Source organism: Nannobrachium achirus (assembly GCF_963921795.1).
Source record: "Nannobrachium achirus genome assembly, chromosome: 18".
NCBI classification, from domain to species: Eukaryota; Metazoa; Chordata; class Actinopteri; order Myctophiformes; family Myctophidae; genus Nannobrachium; species Nannobrachium achirus.
Window position 1 is genome coordinate 38,267,330 of NC_137825.1, and position 22,856 is coordinate 38,290,185.

General features: G+C 43.5%; 1 protein-coding gene across 2 annotated transcripts in view; it reads left to right on the plus strand.

The window, feature by feature from the left end:
- LOC308303427 (supervillin-like) overlaps positions 1–22,856 on the plus strand; it is an 85,258-nt gene that overhangs the window by 795 nt on the left and 61,607 nt on the right. The gene's annotated exons all lie outside the window — the stretch shown is intronic.

Consider the following 22,856-nt stretch of genomic DNA (forward strand, 5'->3'; position numbering starts at 1 on the left):
TTGATACTTTTACTTAAGTAAAAATTGAGAGTACTTTTTCCACCACTGCTGTGATGCAGGGACGTGCTGGGCCCCTGATTCAGCCCGGGAAAAAGAGTTGCAGAGGCCCTCATTGCACGCTATAGAGAGAGATCTCTCTCTATAGCGCTGCTGCTGCTCAAAGATTTGCCATTTCAGATCATGACAAGTGACAAGCCAGTGGGCCAATTACATGAGTTATATTTCGTCGTTGTCGGGTGGAAACCTTGTATGTCCAAAACCGTTTGTTTTGTATTCATCATTTTAAAAATGATGTAAACTAGTGAAAACAGCCGATCTACAAGCACACAACGCCTCGCACCGCGAGGCGTTGTGTGCTTGTAGATCTGCTGTTTTCACTACTTTTGTGCAAACGGTTAAATTTTTTCCTAAATGGCCGGCCTGGACCTGCCGGGAATGAACCGGCCGTTCGGGAGTTGTCCCGCTTTTCCCAATGGCCAGCACGTCCCTGTGTGATGCTGATATAAAGTAGCCTATTATGGTGACGTTTTGTGACACATCAGCCACAACGGTATGACAACATTTAAACATGATTATTATGAAACTGCCTACACACCACTACACTACACTACACTACACTACACTACACTACACTACACACCCTCAGGAGCAGCTTCCTTCCCTAATCTGTCCAGTTCTTGACATAATGAATTGAACAAAAAGACAGTTCTTCCTTGGAGCTCTGATCTCCTCAAATTAAATCTCATGCCATTTTGAAGACATTTGATCCGATTTAGTGGGAGCCTTCTCAGCCCTCTTACTATAACAGTGGAAGTGACAGCTCTTCCATCACGCCAGCCAGCTGGTGTGCCAGTCTGTCTATTGTGGTGGTTCTCAATGTGGATTTCAGGGACTTTCTATAGGTTCCTTTATGGGGGTCTAAATCAACCCGTACAAGTCTGTAACTTTGACAGTGTACAAATGGAACCAAATGGACCCTAACAGGTCCATTTGGTTCCATTTGTACACTGTCAAAGTTAAGGGGAGACCTTCAGATTTCTACGTTTGAGAACCACTGGTCTATTGAATGCGTGTGTCTGCCATAGGCCTACCATGCTTGAATGCATGGGGCCATACGAGACTGAATGAGCCTCCACACGTCATACCAGCCAGGCTTATTGTTTAGCCCACCGTCCTTGGACTTGGCCCGTTGCCCGGAAGTGTTCTGGTTGACGGGGCCCAGTTGACCACGGCTCGCCTCCGCTCTTTCTTCAAGTGTGAGAGACCAAAAGCGCCCTGGCTGGGAGTGACTGGGGAGTCCCTCCACATGCAGGCAGTGACAGAGGGGAGCCGTTCAGGGAAGGTTTCTGCAAGACACCTGTGAAAACAATGGGATAAGAAGGCGAGAGGAGGGCTAAAGGCCAAACGAAACACGCTGAAATACTTTACAGACTGACAGAGTTACTGTAAACACTCATTTTGGTTTCTGGTGTGAAAAAGGGCTGTGGCGCGCACAGTGCCGCACACTCTCACTGGTGGCTGTACAGTGGGAATGGATTATGTGACTTGGCATGCAGCACACGGCACGCTGGAATCAAAGTCGTGTTTGTCTGTGTGTCAAGTCAACATGACACGGCACTGCAGCATGCAAAGAAATGCAAACTATACTTGCGTGGGCGACGGCATAAGCTTTGGAGATGGATAAAGCGCTGGACTCTTTGGACTGTGCAGACTCAGTGCTAGAGAATTTGAGGCGTGTGTATTTTTGCACCGCTGTGTGAGTGCGCGTTGTGAGGCATAGTTTGTTTGCCCACTATGTGATCACAGCTCTGCTTTGCCCTGTGTGGTCCTTGTCATTCTGTATATCAGGCCCTTTTGGCCACTTTCACCCTGGTTTCTTTTGGGGCATATTTTTAGGGGATTTGTTTTCCCCCTAAACAATCTCGGAAACTTTCAAAAAAAAGCACATCTACAAGCTCGAGTCTGCTATTTTGAAACATTTCTAATAGGTCATAACATACTGTAAGTGGTTTAAAGAGTTCATGTCCAGCATGAGTAATTGTATCCATTTTGGGGAAGGCCATTACACGAGTTACATAATTACATAATTTAATTGGCTTAAATATAAAAGGATCCAGTCTTGTAGGACTTTTAGGCCTAATCTTACTTATTATACTTCATAATGGACCATAATTTGCTTCCACTTTGAACTACAAATCATTGGAGCGTGAGTCAATATGTCATTATGGAACAGAGCGGGGTCAGTTCTCCATTCCTAAAAGTGCCATTCCTACCCACTGCCATTCCTACTGAGGTTAGGGTTAGGGTTTGGGTTAGGGTTTGGGTTAGGGTTAGGGTTAGGGTTTGGGTTAGGGTTAGGGTTAGGGTTAGGGTTAGGGATGGCAGTAGGAATGGCAGTGGGTAGGAATGGCAGTGGGTAGGAATGGCACTTTTAGGAATGGCAATGTGTACCCGAACAGAGCTCTTCCTGCCATGTTTCAGCAGAGGTCGACCAGGGCCGTGTCTCTGACAGTGGTCATGTCACAACGCCCCCCCCCCCCCCCCCCCCTGCTCCAACATGCCAGAACAGGGAGTGGTCCTCTCCTCTCCTCTCCTCTCCTCTCCTCTCCCCTCTTTGGACACACTTCCACTGCTCTTTTACCTGCCCTCTTTACACTGGACCGTGTAAAAGACCCCAAACAAAGAGACAGCGGCCCCATTGTCGTTGGGCAGTTGAGCGTTAGCGCTGGGAGTTAGTGGGTAAGTGTTGTCGTTCACCTGAACACGTAATGTCAGCCTCCGGCGGTGTTGGGTTGCCTAGCTGAGCTCTCTGCAGGCGTCTCATTACCAGAGGTGTCGCACCACATTCTGGGCCCTGGGTACAAGGATTCACTGCGAGGCCCCCCATGAATGTTCTTCACAGGGGGAACTGTGAACGCATTATTTTGTGCTTTAACTATTGAAAAATAGCAGATAAGCTCACAGCGCGGGCTGCGCGGCACCGAGTGCCGCCCTGCAAGCTTTTACATCTGCTATTTTTGAAAAATCATGAAAATGTGTGCAAGTTTTTGAATAGGCCTATTTCAAATACTTCTAAGGTTTTTTGTCAGCGGTGCTTTTTCATGTGAAGGACCCCCAAAATGATATGTATTTGGCCACGGACCCCCATCTCAAAACATTCCAGGGACCCCCCAGAAGCAGAATGTACAAATGTACGCTTAAAAGAATACATATATTTGAAGATTTGCACACATTTTCACAACTTTTTCAAAAATAGCAGATCTACAAGTTCGCAGCGCGGCACTCGGTGCCGCGATGTGAGCTTGTATATCTGCTATTTTTCAATAACTAAAGTATGAAATAATTAAGGCCCCTCTACCTTGGGCCCTAGTAACTCAGTCCCACTCCCCCCCCAGTTGTAACGCCCCTGCTCATTACTCAACACGCTGGGGGAAAGGCTGAGGAGGGCAGGAGGAGGAGGAGGAGGAGTGTGCTTTGGATCAGGGCTGCAGGCTCATTGGGAATATTGGAAGTTGGAACAGGTGATGTGTGCGAAGTGTTGCGTTACCACTTCAGCTGAAGAATGTAGCTGAGTCGACCAATGGCCATGACACTTTTCTTTTTTCCTGTTCCTCTTAATATGAACAGCTCATAAAAATGCATCTAGATCAAAGGATAAAAGCAATCAATGTGGAGTTCAAGGCTTTGTTCAGACCGAAGGCAAATATCACGTCAAACAGTACAGTTGTACATATAGGCCTACAATATGTCACAGTATCTTGAATAGGAATAATACTTATTCTACTAGTGTCCAAAGAGGTGCACAGGACTTTTTTCTTAGGCAAAGTAGGGCTAGTTGACTAAATAAAACGTGTTTTGAAATAACACAGACAGACCTCGTTGGAGCTACTCTTGCCACAGTCTGAGTCTGCAGAGCCAGTGCACTGCCATTTGTTTGGTGGCTTTTGTGTTTGACCTGTTTTTAACTGCTTTGTGAACGAAATGTTCGGCAGCTTTTATGTTAGACTTTTAACCTTTGCCACTTGGTAGATCTTAATAAGGCCTAAAGGCCTTCACTCTGTTGCCACACCTATTTGTATGTTTGTGGACAGTTTTTCAAACTCCTAGTTAAAAGACCAGTTTTTCTGTTATGCCATGTCATAAACCTAAGGGCTGTCGCTCACTCAACTGGGGAAATACAGTAAAATTCAGTGTTAATTTGTTCAGAGTTCAATTCGGAATTTTACTGTGTGTAGCCAACCTGTTGCAAGTGTGGTTTAGCCAAACGTTAATTGAGGGGATATAAACACTCCAACCTGGTCATTTAGAATTGTAATTCCGATTTATATGGGTAATTTATATGGGTAATTACACCATTTAATGAGCCACTGAGAGGAAGATACCTTGAAGCAAGGTTTGTTGTGCATCTTGCATAGGTAGCCTGGCATCACTTGGTGTTTGCTGAAGAATGTAAATCGAGTTTGCACCTGCATTTCATGGGTACATAGCATTTGTATCTCAGGGCAATAACAACAAAATGTTTACACTTTAAGCCTTCAGAGTGTGTGTGTGTGTGTGTGTGTGTGTGTGTGTGTGTGTGTGTGTGTGTGTATATACTGTATAAATCCCAGTTTTACTGGGTAGAGCAGACCAAAGAAATTGATGGTTGATCGGTCCAGTGGTTTCTGATATTAGCCCCGGACAAATGGACACTGGCTGGGAAATAGGGAAAAACAAAACATACTGTAGCAAAAACATTCGGTACTAATCTCCCCCTTTAAAGCAGTTATTGCAGGTCAGTGTTACAGAAGTTATCCACTGGGCCAGAAGAAGATTCTGTTATTCTTCCTTTGCTTTAAAGTTTTAACCTGTATTACATCTAGTACGTTTTTCTTTTTCCACAAACGGAAACCAAAAATGTAGGCTAGAGTGAAAGGCTATAAGCCAGGAAATCCACCCACTCACCTCCTCTCTCCTGGTCTCACCCGACTCTCCCCTCTCTCTCTCTCTCTCTCTCCTCGGCACTCAGCAGAGGCCGGTGTCTGCCGCCCCGCCAGGCAGTTCCACAGCACAAATATTTACTGTAGGGAGAGGGGATGTGACAACATGAGCAATTGGAACTCCCCAGAGAAGGGTGCTAGGGGTTAGGCGGAGGCTAATCTCTGTTAAAACATATTTATAAACCAGGATAGCAATTAGAGTGGCAGGTTTCCAGCATTGACACTCAAGATGTTAAACTGTAATATTTAGTCATCGACTGCACAGCCGGGGCCCATGCAGATGTCTTACACAAATATAAGTTTCACATTGCACATTGCTCAGGGTTGAATTTCATTGCACACCTGATTTTCATTTGTGAAGTATATATGCACTTCTTTTGTGGGCCACAAGAGACAAGCGTCACAAAGCCAGACCTTACTACGGTTCACTCGGTTTTAGCACATTGTTGGGGTGAAAAGCATTGGCTGAAAAACCATGATCAACTTCAAGTGTAGAGAGATAAGGCAGAAACAACTTCAAAGAGCATTTACTATGTAGTAACCAAACAGAATCTAGGAATCTAGGATCAGTCAAAGCAAAGGTTTGACGAGTGTCATTTTATATGTACTGTATGTTTCTCATATGCTTCTTGCTATTGTATCCAAATTGGACACAGGCAATATGAGGCAAAGATTGGGTTTGGGTGTATCAAGCAAGGGAGAGGGAACTGAGGTTAACAACTTATACCCTATATACTGTATTTTATACTTTCAAAAAGGTTTATCAGCTATAATGAGTTTGAAAGTGGGTTAAATGGTTACTTGCTCCATAGCTGAAACAGAATCTGCTGTTCCTCCATGAAACACCATTGGAGCCATACAGACTAATATCTTAGATCCGGGTAGACCAGATGTGGGGTGGGGGATTTCTAAAGCCTTCCGTTTGGACATGGAAGCACTAGTAATACAGATGTTGCGCAAGGTTTTCTTTCCATTGATCCATAAAACGGGTCCTCAAAAGTCCTCTCTGCAGAAGATGCCAACTGTCAACAGATCATATTATATATTTTTATGTTAGGTTTAATTCCTATTTGCTTTGTTTTCAGATAACAGCCACATGTTGTTCAAAATATGCAATGAGTTCAATGAGTTCTCAGGACCATCAGTGCCTTCCTTTAAAAACATGAGTTATACTGAGAATTAAGGCCTCATGTGGTCAGAGTGACATCAACAAATATCACCCTTGAAAACAGCGCTCTTACACAGTGAACATGCAAGCAGGGCTAACACCTGACGCAGATCTAGTGGCCATGCAAATGAGTGCTTGCAGCAAGGAAATGTCACATTCAGAGGGAGTAGCCCACTTTGACTTTGAACTGCTTTTCCCCACATATTTGCCTCAGCACAAGGCATTCATTTCAGAAGGCGTTACACTGTACTGATAGCCATAATCCTTAGTGAACTACCATGTGTGAGCAAGAAGGGTTTCTTAATTTGTGACATTTCAAAATAATCCATTTGTAGCATTTGTCAGTCTGTCCATTAAAACACTCAGACCAGCTTAGAGTATGTCAGTGCTGTTTGTCTTCCATTCAATGGTTAATTCCACCACTCTTAATACTGTCTCTCAGCTTTTAATACTGTACCCCCCACCCCCCGCAAAATGGGAGAAACTCCATACTCCCACATCCCCCACATTGGTCAAATTCCAGCTGTCCAGATGCTGTCCAGTGGATTGCCAGAGATCACGAGAGAAAGGGAGAGACCCCATATGACTTAGATTTAGTTTTTTGCCCCTCCTCCATTTGTTCAGTCAGTGTTTGGCCTTGTCTGTGATTGTGTCCCATTTCTCTCCATTTACATGTTACCCTATGCTTCTTTCTCACCACTTCCCCCACATCAACTCTCATCTGATGCGATGAGACGTTAAGCCTTTTTGAAGTTCAGTATTCTCCCACGGGTCCAGGGCGCAGTTACTTGGCCTAGTTACTTATAAAGTCGACCGTTGACAAGTGTAAAAGTCACATTAGATGGTCTTTAACAGAAGACACAGGACTTAAACTTGGGGTGCAAGAGTGATAGAGGCGATTACTGTCCTGTTTTTCATTCCAAAAATACAGTATATTGAGATTTATCTTTGTGTACAGTACACAATGTTTTCTAAAATAAAAGTTCATCTTTAATAGGCGTATATCTTTGATGGATCAGCACTCTGCACAGCCCCCACAACAACACCTTATTTAGTAATGTGAAATGCTTTGAAGACGCATATAGTACATAATAGTACATTGGTTGCGACCGTCAGGTCGCAGTTACTACCAAAACCTCCGGCTGTCTGTCAGTCTGTCCGTCAGTCTGTCTGTCAGTTTGTCAGTCTGTCCGTCACGTCACACTTTTCCCCAACTCATATCTCCGCCACCGTTGCCCCAATCCATGCCAAACTTTGCACACACACTCCTTGCCTGCCAATCCACAACCTCCACCCCACCAGGGACCCCTGGAGCTCCAGGGACCCCCTTCCGCCGCCGCCAAAAAGTGCAAAAATGACCACCCAAACGGGGCTGTTCACGGGGAATTCCCGGGGACCACCGACTCCTGGTGCTCCAGCATGGATGCCCCTAGTGGAGGACCCCCGCCACTGCAGCGCACATAAAATGCCGTAACTCGGGCTAGGAGCGACCGGGAGAGCCGGGGCCGGTACCCACGCGTCCGCCTCGGCGGCGCCAAGAGAGCCTTCAACATGAATCTGTCCCATATAGCACCACCATCTGGCCCATTTTTTTAAACACATTTTTGGACACTGCTCCTACAGATTTTGCCCTAAAATCACGCAAATCGGTACACAGTATGTCTACACTCATGTCATCAACATGGATCTGTCCCATATAGCGCCACCATCAGGCTGACTTTTTCAAAAACATCTTTGGACACTGCTCCGACAGATTTTGCCCTAAAATCACGTAAATCGGTACACAGTATGTCTACACTCATGTCATCAACATGGATCTGTCCCATATAGCGCCACCATCAGGCTGACTTTTTCAAAAACATCTTTGGACACTGCTCCGACAGATTTTGCCCTAATATAAAATCACGTAAATCGGTACACAGTATGTCTACACTCATGTCATATAGTATACTGCTGTACAACTGGACAACCGAATTTCCCCCTTGGGATAATAAAGGTATCTATCTATCTATCTATCTATCTATCTATCTATCTATCTATCTATCTATCTATCTATCTATCTATCTATCTATCTATCTATCTATCTATCTATCTATCTATCTATCTATCTATCTATCTATCTATCTATCTATCTATCTATTCATTGTTCACCTACCTACCTACCTATCTATCTATCTATCTATTCATAGTTCACCTACCTACCTACCTATCTATCTATCTATCTATCATCAACATGGATCTGTCCCATATAGCGCCACCATCTGGCCGATTTCTTTCGAACACATTTTTGGACACTGCTCCTACACATTTTGCGCTAAAATCACGCTGCGACCTGACGGTCGCTTATCTCCCGATTAGGGAGTCTTACTGGTACTATTTCTGTTTTTCATTTGTGCAAGGATGTCTTGTCTTGTCTTGCCTGCTGTGTAATCTCACTTTCCCAACGTAAGCTGCTAGCTTCTCTGGCAAATGGGCAGAACAGACTGCACTCCTGATGTGTTCAGGACCATGCACCTCCCCTCACATTGACTTAATATTGAACAAACAATATCGCGTCACAAATACTTGTCATGCCTGAGCCTGATGTGAATGCACTTTCAACATTAGCAACCAGAAAATGTATAAGAGAATATGGAACTTAAATCGTATAACTTATTATCTATACAGTTTATAATGCACCCATGCATGTAAAACATTTTATTTATTTATAATCTTTTTAGCTTATGTTTTTACACCACCACTGTTGTTGGCAAAGGAGAAAGATGAGTAGGGAGAGAAGTGCTTTGGTGAAAAAATTATAATCGAATCCAGTATTTTTATGAGCTGTTCAATACGTCCACAGAAATACTGTACTAAAACTTTCAACACTACAGTTTTTGGGGGGGATTCGATTTATAACATTAATATCCAATTATCATTATTTTGAAGGAAATAGGCTTGTGGCACTCCAAGTTTAAGAATTTATTGCTGCCGTTTGCAATCTGGCTTCTGTCCGAGTAGCAGACGTGATCTGGCTCTGACGGGGACCTGGTTTTCTCTTTCAGCTCTGTGCCCTGTATCGGTTTCAGGTCCAGGTTTTATATGTCTGTCAACAAATTACTTGGAATTGTTGTGATGGATGTCTAATGCTTAATTGCACCCTAATTGTTTGTCATGCATTTGTTTGAAGTAGAGACAGGCAATATTCGTCAAAGTCAGGTCTACGGGTTGGTTCTGCACATTTGCAGTTTAAAGTTATAATGACTTGGTTTGCGGTTTTTCGACACAACATTCAAAGTTGTACACCTCCTTCCCGGCTCCGGACGCGATAAAGATAACGATGATATGTCGGTGTTCACATCAATTATGACAGCGTTATCGTTGTGGTGTGGACTGTGGACACTGCCATCCACTTCAATTGAAAACAATATTATTTTTATCGTTATCATGCCCATTGCGAAAGGGCCTTTAAGGTGTCTGAAATAATTTCTTTAGTAAATTCTTCTTATCGGTGCTCTTTAAAATGCTTTTTTCTACCACTTTTTGTGGTCACATGTGTTCAGATACTGGTTTCTGATTGGCTTAAAACAGTGGTAAATCAGTCAACAACCTTGAGTTGGCTCATGGACCCCGCCCACTGTTGTGTTGCAATGATTGTAACTAAATAACCTTGCAAAGTTACAACTGTGTTTTCTTTCATTTATATGGTAGAAGTGGTAGAAAAGCAATTTAACATTCGAGGGTTGTGGGTTGTTGGCTGATTTACCACTGTTTCAGGGTTGTTTGGCTCTCGGCATCGCCTCATGCCACAACCCTGAAACAGTGGTAAATCAGCCAACAACCCACACCCTCTCATGGTAAATGGCTTACATTTGACAATTTGGGCCCGGGAGAGTGGGACCACCTGGTGATACATATCACAAGAAAACAAGACTGGAAGTACATGTGGAAATGCTTCAGAAAGTCTTTCAGCTTCTTGTTCCTCCTACCGCGATTGGCCCATCTTATCTGAAACACACACACACACACACACACACACACACACACACACACACACACACACACACACACACACACACACACACACACACACTGGACTTGTGTTGCATTGTGTGGTTGGTTGTGGTGGGAGCAGCACTGCAGCAGGATAACACTTGGTGTGGTATATCTGTAGCTACTACATCTGTCCCATTAAAAAGCCCTCTGAGTGTGTGTATCTGGCCTACATTAGCTCTCTGAACGCAATCCAACTTAGCACGCTTTGTGTGAGTGTGATTGTGTGTGTGTGTGTGCAGTGAGAGAGAGAGAGATTCCTGATCTGCCAGCCAGATAAACCCCACCCTTCCTCCAGTCCAACCTCCGTGATCATACACTGCAAAACCCAGTCCGTTTCAACCCTGATCAGTGTAAATATGGGTACCACCACGGACCCTTATGGGTCCATATTGACACTCTCTCTTAACGCCCCTTTACTTGCTTGTTTGCGTTCTCGTGTGCGTCATGTTTAATGGCTTCTTTTTGAATGCAGAAAGCCGGAAGGCTGGGACAAAGAAAGACTATAAAACAAAAACAACCTCTGGGTTAAAGGGGGAACAAAACCTTTCTCTTTCTGTCTCTTAGGGGGTTATTACACGAGGAGGACGAGTCTCTCTCTCTGTTTATCTCTCTCTTTCGCTTATGACGCGCGCACACGCGCGCACACACACACACACACACTGTTATTCTGTTACAAACGCTCAACGCAAAACACAATAATCATGTGAACTTTTGGTTGACATTAGCTATTAGCTGACTGTGTGGAGTAAGTAAGATTAATAATAATTATAAGCATGGTTGGTTTCTCCACATTGCAGTGAGATGTACTGTAGTAGACATGTAATGGGTCTGCTGTTCATGCTCTGCTCATTACAGTGGGGTCACCTTTGGGTGACACAGACTCCAGGCATGAGTAGACCAGGGGGTTGTAATGTCAACCGCCTTATGGATGACTGGCTTCAGTCAGCACAGGGCTTCTGGTAAAAGCTTTCTGTGTGTGTGTGTGTGTGTGTGTGTGTGTGTGTGTGTGTGTGTGTGTGTGTGTGTGTGTGTGTGTGTGTGTGTGTGTGCGTGCGCGTGTGCGCGCGTGTGTGTGTGTCATATAATAATAGATTTGGCCAATGTTTCCCAAACAATGGGCAGGGGCCCATTTTTTACGTTACCTACAGGCTACAACACATTTTCTTTTTATTATTTCAAGAAATGTTCTATATAAATATATAAAACATGTCGAATTTCAGGGGGGTGAAATGTTCCATATTAACTAATTAATATTTTCAATATTTTACTTTTTTTGAATGGCAGATCCTCAAGCTCACGGCTATTTTCAGTATTAAATAGAGCTTAAGTGATTAATTGTTGTCCCGGGGAGACGGCAAAATTCTCCCTTTTGGGTCTCGAACTAAAACGTTTGGGAAACACTGGATTAGTCTCTGGCCCCATTTCCGCCCCATCTTCCTCTTATTTCTTTTTTTGCTGCAGCAGCAGCAGCAGCAGACCCCTAAGACCCTCACCACCAGGCTAGGCCTCTTGGCACCCTGGAGACACATGACATGCTCCACAAAACCACCTCATCCACCGCCCACAAAAGCCTCCCTTTCTCTCCAGCCATCTCTCCCTGCTTCTGCCAAACCCCCCTTGGAGAAGCAGTTGTCTCCAATCCCCACCACCACTACCACACCATCCCTCTTATCTAATCTTGATACTCTAGTAGTCTACCCCATAGAGTTATATTTTTATATAACTATGCTCTGCTTTCCCCCTCTACCAACCCCAGTTTTCCCAGCAACTTCCTCCTCTGCGCTCCCTACTAGGGGTGCAACAGTTAATGAAACTATTTTGGGCCTGTCATCTGAGGAAAACATTTCCAAAAAACTCTCCAAAATAACCTATGATGTTAGATTCGGCTATTACATTGTAAATGGATTGACCTCATCAATTAGTGTTTGGGCAAATTGGGCCTGGTAAATTTGACATGCTATTTACTGTAGGTCTCCCTACTTTTGCTGGTAAATCACCCTTTAACCACTTAAACCCTATACTTTGTGGGCCGGTGTCCCCCAGGGCTCTGTACTATAAGCCCCCTCCTATTATTATTCAAAATCGGGTGTAAAATACCCCTTAATCGGTTAATTGATTCAAAATAGATACTGTATGTAAAACAATGCTGTACCAATGTTAAAGCAACTTCCCGATTAATACATTAATTGGAATGGTAATTGCTAAGAAAATAATCGATAGTTGCAGCTCTAATCCGCACTCTCCGCTTTCATCTTCCTCATCTCTCTCTCCATCCATGCTCTACCCTTCCCTCACCCTCACCAGCTCAGCCAATCAGGGAGAACTTGAGTCATGATAATACAGCGTTTCAGCATCATTAGTGGAAACGCAACGCTCCTGTGTACTGCGACAAATCGCACTATTAGTCGAGGCACCGCTTCAGCAGTGCAGAGTGGAAATGCTGTACGATTGCTATTAGTATTAAAACCCTGTCTTCATTCTCCTACGGTTGCAAGCAAGGCCCTTAAATGAGACTGCAGTAAGTGCAGCAAAATGGCTTTATAATGAGAAACATGTTGGCCTCTCATTACGCGGTCTATTACTGTAAGAGGGTGGTTTGAAGAAATGCACAATATAAGGCCCGCCTCTTGTTTTTCAGTGTTTCCGGACGTGTTTTGCCTTGGCTGAATTAATGAATACTTGTAATGGGTCTAAGTCGCCGCTTAGCACATGCAGAAGTCAGATATGGTTATTGGATTAGGAGCTGATGACCCATAACCAAGCCTGTCTCTGACTGGATGGTCACATGACCTGCCTGATGCAGGCAGACATGCACACACAGACACACAGACACAGACACCAGATAGGCCACACAGACACTTTCTCCCACAGCAAAAGGGATATCACATTCCTCTTGTGTCATTCCCGTCAAAAGCATTTTGAAAAGGCAAAGGTAAGGATGTGTTTTCATTTAAGTCCACGCAGCATTCCTTTTACATTACAACAGCTTTGGGGATACTACGTGCAAGAAAATATCAATCCATTTGGATTCTCGATATTAATGTTTTTCTTTTTAACTCATATTGGCAAATGTTAATTCCTTTGCTCAGATTACATAAAAGTAGTGCTATGGTGCTGCTGATGTATGCTACAGAGACTCAAATAAGTTAATACTCTGCATTTTACTTTGCATGCAAGTATGGGCAACATACACTATCGATATTATATCAATATTGTGATATGACGAGACTAGATATTCGTTATGTGCTGTTTTCTGAATTTGCAGTACCTGACAAATATTAGTTGCCTTTATCCACTTAGTTATTATATTACTGATTTAAAAAAACTTCTATTATTTACATGTAAGTCCAGTATGTGTGTTGCATAATGTGTGCAATCTGCATGAAGTCAGTATTGCCACAATATCGATATTGAGGTATTTGATCATAAATATTACATTTTGTCCATATCACTCAGCACATGCATGCAAGTAAGAATCTACTTGTCATAATGCTTCCTAAGGATTTCCAAACATCAATTCCCTTAGAACTTTCACAGCAGAGACTGTTGGTCTTGCTGTTTTGTACAGGCTAGTCCCAGTTGTCCTACGCCCAGTTGTCCAACGTCCAAGTTGTCCTACTGTGTCCCAGTTGTCCTACTGTAGCCTGGCTGTATGGGCTAGTCCGCGAACAGACTGTAAAGCAAGCGATCTTCATCCCATTCATGCGTTTATCGTGCGCTTGCCCAGGCCTTACGGCCTGGGCATAAATATAACGATTGCATTCACCACGGCTTCGTAACTGACGCGGCGCTCCGCCGGCCGCACGGCCCTGGCCCGCTCTTCGCGGGCACTCGCGCCTGCGGCACTCGGGCGCGAAGAGCAGGACCAAGGTCCACTGGCCTTCGCGCCGCTTGCAATGTCGTGGACAATAATTACAGTCGGACGTTGGACAACTGGGACGTTGGAGTAGCTGTAAGCTTGCCGCCTAACCAGACAGCAGCGCGCTTCGCCCAATTTCGAACTGCCAGGCTACAGTAGGACAACTGGGACACAGTAGGACAACTGGGACGTTGGACAACTTGGATTTTCCCGTTTTGTACTGACACCTGAGTTTCTCACTATGGGAAATACTTTCCACTCTCCACCCTCCTCTCTAGGAAGAATGTGTGTCAGGAGCTGGCTGTGTCCTTACACAGCTCTTCTCTGAATGCAAAGGAAAGGAAATCTAATTTCTGGCTGTCTTTAACCACTTAAGCACTACAACATATAGCAAAAATTGGTGCTCTACAACAGTGGTTCCCAAACAGTCACGGCTCAAGTAAAAATTTATTTTCCTACTTTTAAAAAGTATATATATATATATATATATATATATATATATATATATATATCAAAATATGTGTTTATATACATATTAAGGCATACAAATACACCTAAGCAATGCCATAAATAATTAAAAAATATAAGTAGTGAAAATAGCCAATCTACAAGCTTTGTGCCGTGTTGTAGATCTGCAATTTTCACTAGTTTGGGTCCCATGTAAACGTCTAATTTCTCTTTTGGGTCTTGAGCTCTGACCATTGCTCTACAAGGTCAGACAGTAACACTTGCAGATCTGCCATTTTGAAAACCTCTCAAATAAATTAAAACATTTGAACATGTTTGGCTTTGCCATCATCCAATTTTCAGATGATGCCATCTTTTTGTAGCCTTGGCTGTAATATTAAGCTGGCTGTATCCTTACACACTATTTCACACCATTTCTGTAAGTGTGAAATGCAAACGTTGTTGAAAACTGGGTTGGGATGAGGTGTGCTGCCTGTAAGCTCAGCGATGAGACGCATTGATACCTCTACTGTCGGCAGTTGCTTCTAGTTACTGTAGATTGTCTTTGTTGCTTTAGTGCTGCGACCCCTATCCCTTCTGTGAGATCTGTGTTCCGAGGCCGCGTTGAAAGGAAATGTGTCTCTGATAAGACCTTAATAACAGCCTACATACAACTGCACTCATCTCTTGTCCATAAGTGGTGCTGCAGGCGAAAGGGTCTGTTTATTCAAGCTCAAGTCTTGGCATTAATTTTAGAACAATACAAGAGGAGGAACCCTTTAGAATATCGATACAGGCGCGTCCTTTGCGCTCTGATGATCTTGGGGTGTTGCCTCTGCATTCCCGCTGAGCTTTCTTGCACAGACACGCGATTTCTGAAGGAATCCGGAGACTAATAGACTGCAGGTCGGTTTGGCCCCCTGAGGCAGCTTTTTGAGCGGTGGTAGCCGCTCCTGTGATTCGCTTTCAAGATGTTACTGGCCGTGTATGTCTGTCGCCTGCCGTGTATGTCTGTCGCCTGCCGTGTATGTCTGTCGCCGGCCATACCTCTCCTGACCACACACACAGACCACACACACACACACACGTTAAAGGAGGGGCGCTATTGAGCAGGGCAGGCAGACAACACTCTCTCTCTCTCTCTCTCTCTCTCTCCCTCTCTCTCTCTCTCTCTCTCTCTCTCACACACACACACACACACACACACACACACACACAGCGCAACGGTGGGGGCTTGAGTGTGGGGAACACGCACCACTGAGGCAGACAACACTCTCTCTCTCTCTCTCTCTCTCTCTCTCTCTCTCTCTCTCTCTCTCTCTCTCTCTCTCTCTCTCTCTCTCTCTCTCTCTCTCTCTCTCTCTCTCACACACACACACACACACACACACACACACACACACACACACAGCGCAACGGTGGGGGCTTGAGTGTGGGGAACACGCACCACTGAGGCAGACAACACACTCTCTCTCTCTCTCTCTCTCTCTCTCACGCGTTGGTCAGGGACGTGCAGAGAATGTTAAGAGAGGCAGGGGCTGACATTTCTAAAAGGGCCCTTTGGTGGACAATTCTCTCTTAAAAGGGCAGGGGCTCAAGCCCCGTTTGATGTCTGTGTGCACGTGCCTGACGACTGGCGTTGGTAAAAGCAAGAGCAGTATCATCGCATCGTCTATGCGAAGCGTGGAACAACCACGATGTGAGACGAGCAATTATAATCACACCAATGGATTATGTTTTCGTTTGAACCAAATTAGGTAGTCTACAGAGGGACGGAGGGAGTTTTACCGTGAACGTGGCTGCGTGCAGGCAGACTCGTTAGAGAAGAAATCCATGCTTTACACAGTGTTTTCGGTGGAGAAGTCTCGTAAACAGTCTGCCTTCCCGTCCCTACCAAATGAGTCGCCCGTTTCAGCTTGACTCGTTATCATTCTGAATCAATTAATGTTACATTGTGTGAAACGTGAGCACGTTTAACTCAAGAGGCAAAGCACTGTCTGCTAGGCGGAGGACGGTCAGTGTAGGGAAAGTTCAGTAGCTGGAGGTTTATTCTTCGCTGTATGTCGGTGTCGCTAAACAAGCACCCTTTTAATTAATCTACAAGCCCACAACCTATTGGATCAGTGACGCATTGTGGACTTTTAGATCAGCCCACTTTTGCAGCGACGAATGGAGACTTCTGCCTCGCGAGACCAGCCACATTTTAACGTTACACGCGAGAAGTGCTGCAGATTTGTTGTTTTAATTAAATATAAATTAATTCGAAGCTCTAGGGGTTGGTGGGTAAACCACCGCTCAGTTCACACGGGTGTGATTTTGACTATAGGGCTTGTCCTGCTAGGAGGAGAATGAACCCTTGAACTCATGTTTAAGAGCATACTCTCCACAGGGGTCAGTGTATGGTAGTGTTTTCATTCCCCCACTGTGAACTCTAATGCTTCTCGTATATAGAGAGTGACACCAGTGGGCTGTGAGTAATGAGGATGGGGTCAGTAGGTGGACATGGAGTCTGTTGGGTTCTTACTTCCCCATTTCTTCCCTTCTTTTTGAACTTTCTGACTTCCCCATTTCTTCCCTTCTTTTTCATATTCCAAGTTTAACTCTCAAGAGTTTTGCAGTTCAGCTTGACTCAGTCCTGACTCACTATACTCTCCATTAACAAGATCAGACTGAACTTTGCCCGGAGTCTGTGACAGGTTCAATTGGACCAATCTGCTATCATTTACACATGGCTTCTAAATCTAAATATCAAAGTCTCCATCTCAAGATGTTCGCCATTAGTGAATTTGCCACAGCTGTTGTTGTATCACCAAACAGAACATGTTGTTTACATTTTTGCAAACTTTCAACCTGGTGGAGCTGGGGTGATGTTGATGAAACTTAACCTAAACCTTTTTGTTGGCTAGAACTTTCTGGCATTTTTGGGAGAGACTAAACTTGAGAGCTTCTGCTTTCAATACATTCTCTGCATGAGGGTTGAGTTATGAGGTTTTGACCACACAGTGTTGTAACACCCGCCAGTTGACCTGCTGGTGTTCAGATCAAGGCTTGTATTTGTAACAGGTCAAAAAGATAAGGGCAATTTAGATAAACTATAGGACCTGGCCATATGGAGCTCAGTCTTCTTTGAATGGTGTCGGGTAATGCAACCTCTCTCGGTTACGTCTTGATTTATTCTTGGTAGTGCACACCTACTCTACATTGTGAGCTTGTAGACCAGCTAGTTGTTGTGTGCGGCCCCCACGCGCGCATCTAAGTATAACTCAGGCTTAGAGTTAGCCCTATATAGTAGAAAGCTTGAGTTATTTAGCTGGTAAGAAATGCAAGTCTACACAGGGAGAGCCAAGATTGTTGGCCAGCATAGCGGGTGGTCTTTGCAGGGGAAAGAAAACAAATAACAGACTGCCAAGGAGCTCTCGTACCTCAGAGAGTACAGGACGCATAATAACTTAGACACTCGTTTCGGCGTGAGAGGGAAACATGCCCCTTGATCCCGCCCCGAAGCGATGTCCTCGCCCATCCTTTCCCTCGAGAAATCTTTGGACAATTGCCCAGATTAGGAGTACAATACCATGATTAATTGAGCCTTTATGAAATAGGATATGGTGCGCCCTCGGGAAGTGACACACTTGGCCGTTATTGGGACAGAGCTTCCTCTCATGGTCTGTAACAGTTCCCCAGGGCAGCCGAGAGGCCGGAGAGCAAAACCGAGCTCTTCAAAACAGAGGGTTTGGTTTGTTTACATGTCCCCAGAATCCACATTTCCAATATGAGCTAACTGGTAAACTGTCAGGCTTGCGTTTGTGGAAAATGAAGTCATGAATTGTTAAAAGAGAGCCCTGTGTAAAACGATTATGTTCCCAGATGACCTTTATCAAGTGGCCTGTCCACCAACAAAACCGCAATTAAGTGTTGCGCCGACTGCCACGGTACATCTGTCAGAAACATCAGGGTCCATGAGATGCTGATGGAAATGGATGAGGTCTGCTGCGCTGTAAAAGTTTTACTTTCTAAAAGTGCCTTCAAACATCTGCTTGTGCTGGAACATTGCTTGTGGCTCACAGACACACAAGGCCTCGTTGAGAGCTCGCTGTGTGCCTTCTGGCCCTGCATGTTTCCACTTGTTCCAACCGGCCCTTCTTCTCAAGAACTAACCATAAAAAGGTAAAGAGAAAACAAAACAAATGTCTTCGGGTGAGTTCACCATTCCCTGATAGGGGTGATGATTTCTCACGTATGACTCACAGCCTTGGGTTTCCCGCCCCCCCACCCACCCACCCACCCTTGTTCGCTTGCAATAACAGAGGCAGCTTCCAAACAAAGCAGCATTTTTAGTTTTGGATCTGCGCGATCACGCTTTGGCACACCACTCTGTGCTCCTTTTATAGGTAATATGACTTGGGTAGGTGAACTGTGGCAAACTCTTTTTTTTGCCCTGAAATCCACATCCAACCTCGGGAACCTTTGCCTTCATAAGGAAGTGTACATGTTTTGCTTTGGAGTGAAATTCAGCAAAGGTACTGTACAGATGACGCCACTGGTTATTAATGCCTCGGAGCATGGCTGCTCTTGTTGCTCTCTCAAGTCAATGTTAGCTTAAAATATGTTTGGATATTCTCTCACCTTGCCCTGGGCCTAAACACTAATTGATTGATGAGGACAATCCATTTAAATAGTAAATTCAGATTGACCTGCAATTAGTGAATTGATTGATGCAATTAGTGTTTGGGCCCGGTAAAGTTGACATGCTATTTACTGTAGGTCTCCCTACTTTTGCTGGTAAATTACCCTTTAACCACTTTACTTAGTTGTCCGGAGTCCCCCAGGGCTCTTTACTAGGCCCCCTCCTGTTTTCACTCTACACTATCTACAGTACAAGCTCTTCAGTGTGTTGCTACGCGATGCATTGTGAGCTTGCAGATCTGCTATTTTTAAATCTGTGGAACAGATTTTATTAAAGACGTGCGATTGTGGTGAGACATTCAGGCGACCTAGGCGACCTATTTGCCTATTGGCTGTCCCCATGTCACATGGTAACCGAGCTAGTTTCATGATTGGGAGCGGCCTTGTGCTGTTCTGGCGCTGTTCTTCTTCTCGAGTTTGGAAAAAAAGGATCCGTTCCGTTTCCTGCCTGAGCCAGATGCGAGCAGTCCTTTGTTGTCCCTGCTTAGTCCCTGCTTAGCATTGACTTAACATTGTCATGATCGTAAAACTATCTAGTTTTAACGTTCAGAACGTTTTCTTTTTGGACAATAAAAACATTGACAGCCAGGGGGAAAAAAATCCATGAAGGACACGGAATGCAATCGTTCACTCGCCGTTGGAAAATTTAGTTATTAGACTATTCTGGATGTGTGGCTAACGGCTAACGCTAACGTTAGCTAGCGCTAGCTGCAGGCTAACGCAGGCATGTTATACACAATTACTCATGGAATAAACTCATGGAATAAATCACGTAATAAATTCACTTCAACCTCGTGTTGAGCAGTTAAACCTATTTGCTACGTACGTCTACAAAAACGTTCATATTTCAAAGATAAAGTTCTTACTGAAGTCTCACAGATGTCACAGTATGGTACGCTCAAGCAGAATTACCTGTATCTTTCGTATTGTTTAATAAACAGCATTTTAATCCGATCAGACGTCATTTTCTGTTGTTTTTCAGCCATGCGAACCCATCGGTTGCGAGGTGTACTGCACTTAGATACATTAATACCTTTTTAAGGAAACGACGACCGATCGGATTAAAATGCTCCTCTTTAAATAATACGATCATTACGGGACATTCTGCTGGAGCGTACCCTATGGTGACATCCGTGAGCCTTCACTAAGCAATTTATCTTTGTAATCTGACCGTTTGTGTAGACGTACGTAGCAAATTGGTTAAACTGCTCAACAGCAGATTGTGTTGAATTCACGGTTGGCGCAGCGTAGCGTCTTTACATTTAGCCCAATAATGCTAATCTACATCAATAACTAAAGTTTAAAACATACATAAACCACTTTAGCCCTATGTTATACCAAGGCTATTTGAAAATAGCCGATCTACAAGCTCACAACGCATTGCGGTGCGACGCGTTGTGAGCTTGTAGATCTGCTATTTTCAAACATTTTGTACTTTTACTTTTGGTACTTTAAGTACATTTGGATACCAATACTTTTGTACTTTTACTCAAGTACATTTTTAATTCTGGACTTTTACTTGTAACAGAGGGATTCTACATTGCAGAATTGATACTTTTACTTAATTATAAAAATGTAGGTACTTTTTCCACCACTGTGTAAACGTTTGTGTTCTCATGCCAATAAAGCTTCTTTGAATTGAAGATTGAATTGAAGATTGCTCCCCATGTGGCGGAGTACACAATAATGGTAAATAAAGTAGCTTACTCTAAAATAATCCATCCATCCATCCATCCATCTTCAACCGCTTATCCAGCATCGGGTCACTGGGCTGGGGTAACAGTTCCAACTGAGATTTCTAGAGTTCCTTAACACATTGACCGCCATTTTAACATACCTCCGTACTCCCACCTGCCATTCGTCTCCATAGACTTCCATGTAATTGGGTGTGCACGGATCATGCACACCCATGCCTAGATAATGCACCACGTGTGTCCACATTGCTCACAGCTTTCAAACAAAAAAATCCGAATGGAAATCCGTTCAGGCATTCATGAGATAACAGCCACTATGTTTAACAAAGATGGCTGCCAAAATGGCTGCCATGCTTGAAAGATGGGGTTGCTATGGGGATTAAACATGCAATTTCGCGATTGCTATCATGCCTACTCCATTTTTTGGGGTCCAAACATTTTTTTGAAAAAAAAAATTTTTTGAAAAATTTTTTTTTTTTTTTTTTTTTTTTTTTTTAATTCTCGGGACTATCGGGCCTGGCGGGGAAAGACATTGGAATAATCTCGGGACTATCGGGCCTGGCAGGGAATGAGTTAATAATAATAATTAAAATAAACAATACTAAGTAATGATTATAAATAAAGTTTAAAACATACATAAACCACTTTAGCCCTATGTTATACCAAGGCTATTTGAAAATAGCCGATCTACAAGCTCACAACGCATTGCGGTGCGACGCGTTGTGAGCTTGTAGATCTGCTATTTTCAAACATTTTGTACTTTTACTTTTGGTACTTTAAGTACATTTGGATACCAATACTTTTGTACTTTTACTCAAGTACATTTTTAATTCTGGACTTTTACTTGTAACAGAGGGATTCTACATTGCAGAATTGATACTTTTACTTAATTATAAAAATGTAGGTACTTTTTCCACCACTGTGTAAACGTTTGTGTTCTCATGCCAATAAAGCTTCTTTGAATTGAAGATTGAATTGAAGATTGCTCCCCATGTGGCGGAGTACACAATAATGGTAAATAAAGTAACTTACTCTAAAATAATCCATCCATCCATCCATCCATCTTCAACCGCTTATCCAGCATCGGGTCACTGGGCTGGGGTAACAGTTCCAACTGAGATTTCTAGAGTTCCTTAATAATAATAATTAAAATAAACAATACTAAGTAATGATTATAATTGCGACCGCTAGGTCGCAGTTACTATGAAAACCTCCACCGCCTGTCTGTCTGTCCGTCAGTCTGTCTGTCTGTCACGTCACATCACACTTTTTTGCCCCTATCCATGTGAAATTTTCCACACACAATCCTTGTCTGCCAATCCACAACCTCCACCCTTCCAGGGACCCCCGCAGCTCCAGGGACCCCCGCCAAATTTTTTAAAACACATTTTTGAATACTGCTCCTACAGTTTTTGCCCTAAAATCACACAAATCGCTACACAGTATGTCTACACTTATCTCATCGACATGGATCTGTCCCATATAGCGCCACCATCAGGTCGATTTTTTAACACATTTTTGGACCTAAACCTTTTTTTTCTAATTTTTTTTTTTTTTCAAACTTTTTTTTTTTTCAAAAATTTTTTTTTACAAACTTTTTTTTACACTAAAACGAGCACACAGATTTTATATTGACTGTGTCAATTCTTGTTTTTCTGAACCATGTCCCTCGATCACGCTTGAAAAAAAGATTGAATACAGTATATTGAAGGCAAAACAATAAAGCTAAACAGAGATGCACAACTGCACCACATGCAATGGGGCTAAACTTTGACCTTTGTTTCGAAAAAAAATAAAAAAAAATAAGAGAATGAATAATTATAATAAATCAACCCTTCCTTCAATTCATCATCCAAGTTTGAACAAATTGGGAGTAGGAAAACTGTCACTATGGCTGACAAACAAACAAATTAAACAAACAAACAGACGCTGGTGATTACAATACAACCGCTCCGCTGGGTACGCCGATTGTAATTGTTTCTGTCCATTTC